Source organism: Gymnoscopelus braueri (assembly GCF_963280865.1).
Source record: "Gymnoscopelus braueri genome assembly, chromosome: 3".
Taxonomy (NCBI): Eukaryota; Metazoa; Chordata; class Actinopteri; order Myctophiformes; family Myctophidae; genus Gymnoscopelus; species Gymnoscopelus braueri.
The window spans coordinates 45,298,508-45,303,902 of record NC_137612.1 but is presented as its reverse complement, the minus strand read 5'-3'; the positions used below and the strand labels follow the sequence as shown (position 1 = coordinate 45,303,902).

General features: G+C 43.3%; 1 pseudogene across 1 annotated transcript; it reads right to left on the bottom strand.

Annotated features, from left to right (window-relative positions):
• Positions 1 to 3,433: 3,433 nt before the first annotated feature.
• On the bottom strand, positions 3,434 to 4,503 carry LOC308081982 (kelch domain-containing protein 3-like; annotated as a pseudogene). The gene has a single exon. The product of its transcript is annotated as a kelch domain-containing protein 3-like (transcript).
• Positions 4,504 to 5,395: the final 892 nt, after the last annotated feature.

The following is a 5,395-nucleotide window of genomic DNA, read 5'->3' as shown; positions in this document are numbered from 1 at the left end:
ACACAATGCTCATTGTACATACTGTACTTCGCATGTAATGATTTACCCAATGCACAACGGTGTCAATGCCAATGGGAAATGTACAGCCAACTGAGAAAAAAAACAACAGTTTTGGGTGGAATGAAAATTGCGTCTATATTATGACCGTTTAGTGTGTTGCATTCTGTGTGAACACAGTGTGAAGTAAAATAGTGCATTGTCCAATTGTCTTAATGGTGTGGTGTTTTAAGGCAACGTTTAGAGAATGAGGTTAGAGTTTCAAGAAATATATCCAAGCGATTGAGGAAAAACGTCTTAGGCCTCTAGTGGCACACAGAGCGTCATGTACAAATAATAGTTTTGAATGACAGACAGAATGTGAAACATCTGCGTCATGTCCATTAGTGCCAGTTGGCCTACTGGCTCAACTGCTATGTGTCAAACTTCACAACCCATCAAGTACACGGCAGAAAAAAATAACAAACGTTACCACCCGCACCCTCTAACTAGAAGCCAGTTGTCACGTGTTGGTATGGTGAGAACAGATATAGCTTACATCAAACGCAGAACAGCCAGGCAGGTAACACATTATTGGGTGTTTTAATACAGGTGAACAGGAGTCAGGACAGACGTCACAAACAAACTATCATGATGCAATACCAAACAATGACCTGACAAGGATTGACTGGGGAACAAGACTAATACACACATGAGGGCTGATTACACATGAGATACAGCTGGGGAAAACAACATAGAACTAGACGCGTTGCAATTCTGGGAAATTGCAAAGTGTGGTTGCGCCGACGCCGGTCGCGGCCGCCGGGACTCGAGGAATACGCCTGGAGGAATACCGTCGGAGGCCGCGCGACGTGTGATTCGAATTCGGTGTCAATCGGATCCTGCATTCGTGAGTGACACGTGCCGTTTTGATTTGAGGAAATAGGCCCCTCCCACCAAAGAAACAGGCCCCTCCCACAAATGTAGCGGGCCAATGACATCGCCATGTCACTCCTGAGATCACTTGCTTTTCATTTTGAGAGAGATTGATCCCCCCAAAAATCATGTTTTTGCATCAAACAGTTACATTTTGTGCATTCGTGGCGCCCCCTATGGATCAAAGTGGAAATGCTTTTGGGGATTCGTTCAGTAAACCACCCTTGACATTTGATTCAAATTTGGGATTGACCAGACGTTTCGTTCGTGATTTTTGGCCTTTTTTGTAAAACAGGCCCCTCCCGCTAACTTTGGAAGGCAATTACGGACGAACGGTATGGACTATCAAAATTCCGCTTGGGTATGTTTATCGCATGGGTTCATAGATTATGTGTACCGATGTTTGTGAAATTTGGACAAAATATGTGGGAGGAGGAGCTAAAATTATGTTTTGAAGAAAATTCTAGATGGCGGAAAATCTATCCAGACGCAAATCTTTGTGATATGAACTTTATTTATTTATTGTCTCCGCCAGGCCGAAAGGCATGGCGAGAGAGTATGTTTTACCCCCTGTCCGTCCGTTTGTCTGTCCGTTTGTCTGTCCGTTTGTGTGTCCGTGTGTCCGTCCGTCCATCTGTCTGTGAACAGCTAATCTCAGGCACCGTTGGCCCGGTTGCTGCGAAACTGTGCACACACACTCCCTGGATGCCAATTCAGAACCTCTGCCCCACATTTTTCACATGGGCCTGTTATAGCGCCACCAGGAGACCGATTTGTGCAAAACCCATTTTTTTATATTACTCCTACAGATTTTATCCAAACATCACGCAAAACGGTACACAGTATCTCTATATTCATGTGATCAACACGGATCTGTCTAATTTTCCACATTCCATCCTGATTGGCTAAGGTTGGCTTCCAAAGTTTGCAGGAGTGGCCCGTTTTGAACAAAATGCCGCAAATCATGAACGCAGCGTCCGATTGTGGTGGAACTTTGCACGCACATTCGCACTACGTTGAAGAACAAACGCCACCCTTTTCACATTGCCCTATTATAGTGCCACCAGGAGGCCGATTCTTAATTTTTATATTACTCCTACACATTTTGTCCAAACATCATGCAAATCAGTACACATTATCTCTATAGTGATCAAGATGGTTCCGTCCGATTTTTCATATTCCATCCTGATTGGCAAATTCTGAACATTGCTGGCCCACAATAACCTACCTGACCTGGCGGAGACCTGTGCTCCGAGGAGCACTTTTTCTAGTTATTAATGTTTTTACATTTAACCACTTGAACGCTGGGCGGAACATTCAGCACGAAAATAGCTGATCTACTGTATACGCTCATAACATGTTGCGGTGGGGCGAGTTGCTATTTTAGGAGAAGAGATTTCGTGTAGCAGGAAAAAAGAGCGATCCAAGTACAGAGCCAAAGGTCAAGTTTTGAGGGTTTAAGTGGTTAAATGTCTGAAAATAATCCAACATATTAATATAAGCATACAAACAAAAATGAGACAAAAACACTGATGATAGTGCTGTCAAACAAGTTATGAAGCTATATGAAATCTACGAAAAAGTTTAATCTGCAAGACAATTTTATACAATATGTAGTGTGGGTCCCTGCTTCATCTCTCTCTCAGCTAAGGGGTCCCTGAAAAAAAAGAAACATAGCCTCCCTATTCTGGGGCAAACATTAAGCGAAAATAGCAGATCATCTGAACGGACTTTGGTCAGTAAAAATCATTGGACCATTTTGTACACTCAGAGTTAGAGACATGTATAGTAAGGCTCGATTTGTCGATTTTGTCAAATCATCAGGTACAAACTGACTGACACACAAACACGCACGCACAGACCCTGTCAAGGTTATAATAGTTTGATAAAAACCGACACAACTTTATCAACAAAAAAACACAAATACATTTTAGTTAACTGAAATAAAAATGTAGTTGAGGCTTTCCAAAAAAACTACTAACTGAAACTGTATTGTGTGTTAATATAATACACGAAAGACAAACGTGTTTTTTTGCTCATATTTGCTCAACTTCTACCGATATGTATTGTATTGTATTGTATGTCTTACTGATTAATTGAGTACAATGGACCACAATGGAAACAAGCCCCCCAGGGCATTTTGTATTATTCTTATAACATATCTTTTGACTGTACTACATGTACTGTTGTCAAACTTTCACTTCATCAAACCTAGCTCTCCCTGCTGAACAGGCACCCTGACCAACCTGTAGCAAAAGTAACCTTTTATTGATGTTAATTCAAATGTCTTATCGCACTGTATCAATCCTGCTTGCAAAATGCTCCTCTTAAAGCTGGTATAGGAGAGAGATCAATCTCTCTTGCCATGCAGCTTCCCTCCTGTGTCTCCAGCCAATTCTAATTGTTGAAACCCTGGGTCAAGCCAGATGCACAAGAGAAGGATTCGAACCCATAAACTCTGCAGTGGTGGGCAGGAACTTTACCCCCCAGTCTCTTTACGGACGTGATCTCGTCTTTCCTTTTATTCTGTTCCATTGTCTGTAAATTGTTCTCTGCCATTGTCATCTTTTTGTCTTCTGTTGGTAGATATAGCTGCCAGTGCCCACCTGATGTCGTGTGGGAGCCCAGACTGCTCCAGATCGTGCTGAATAACTGCTAGCTTGCATAATGTCTTCAGATCTGGAAAGTCCAAGATGTACAGGTCATCGGGTGTCAATGTGTACTCTCCAAAGAGGACGATACGATCTCCCACCATACAACAGCACATCCTAGACATCCATGAGCACAGGCTTTTCCCCCTGGGCTTAACCTTCTTCCAGGAGAAGGTCTCTGGATTGAATCTCCGCAGATTATCATTGAGGCTCTGGTTCAAGTTGTTGCCACCAAATATGTACAGCTCTCCATTGTAGGCAAAGGCTGAATGACTCCAACGGTCTTCGGGAAGAAGCTGTGCAGAAGGCGTGCTCAGCCAGCAGTTGGTCTCTGTGTCAAACACTCTGATGCTGTTGTAGTGGTACTTGGCCCCTCGGCCCCCAAATACAAACATCTTTGTCCCGATGATGGTAGCAGAGTGATACAATGAAGCAGGTTCCGGAGTGTCTCTGTGTTAATTAAAGACGAGTCCAACTTGTGGATGTCATTGTCAGTGCATCCAGTCAGCATGTTGAATCCTCCATAGATATACATGAGCTTCCCCAAGACACAGGCTGAGTGGTTGTATCGCGCCCCTGGAGCAGTCCCAGAAATCCTGGGCTTGAACCATCTGTGGGTGTCGATATCAAATGCATAAAGCACATACACCCTTTGTAGTACTTAAATCCCCCCCACATGTAGATGAGAGCATCTATCAGCACAACTGTGTGGCCCCAGTGCATGGAGGGAACCTCGACGGGACATTCCCCGCCAGTTGTCACTGTGGGAGACTTCATCCAGAGCAAGGACACAGTGTTGAATACATGCACATCAATCTGACCGTGCATGTAGCTCTCTCCAAAACAGTACCCACCGAAGGAGAACACCTTGCCCCACTGCCACAGTAGCATGATAATCTCTCTTTGGTACTCTGTTCAGGTGCACCGCCCAGCGCAACATGGCACACACCATCACTGTGTTTAAAACAGGAATGTATCAGGTACACCTCTATAAAAGAATGAAGCTGTATTGCACACGTTACCACTTATATCGGTACAGCGGCACAAACGTCACATGAAAGCTTGGTTAATTCAGGGAAGCCTATCCTTGTTGATCTCCCATACAGGGCAAATTGATTGCCATAGCGACCCCAGCTCGGGCAAGCTCTGAAGTTATTAGAACTGTTAGAATTATTCTATTGATTAATTTAATAATCGAGAAGCGTGTTTCTTAATATATGTTTTTGCCAGACCCAAGGGGTCGGGCTTACATGAGGCTTTGTATCTGTTTTCTCCATACATGGGCATGGTCACTTTGTCCCCCGGCCCCAGCCAAAAAAAGTCTGTCCCCCTTTCGTCCCCTTTCTATTCTTGTCTACATCGGATATAATGCCTCATGCTAGATCCTTTATCAGAGGAGTGTATTTGCATGTAATGTGCACATTCTCATTCCCAACTTGTCATATCAATGCATGATCAGATACCTGATCGTCCGATGCTGACTCAGAGGACAGCCTTTCACAAGTCATTTTGACGACGGATCACAACCAATTCCCACCCTATCGGTATGCTAATTGAACAGCTTTTCAAGATTGATATGTCAAAGATAGCGTAAGTACTGTATACAATAGGGTTAAAATGGTTACACTGATTTTGATGCTCTATTAAATACTAATTTAGCATGGGGACCCCCTGGAACCCCCATCCTGCTTTGAGAACCATTGAACTACAGTACCATATGGGTGACCTTTTCGAGTTTTCGTAATTTTAGTTTAGATATATTTATCATTTTTAAAATTCTATTGTGTTTTAAAATAACCTTAGCCGTGTGACGGTGTTATGAGCTATCATAC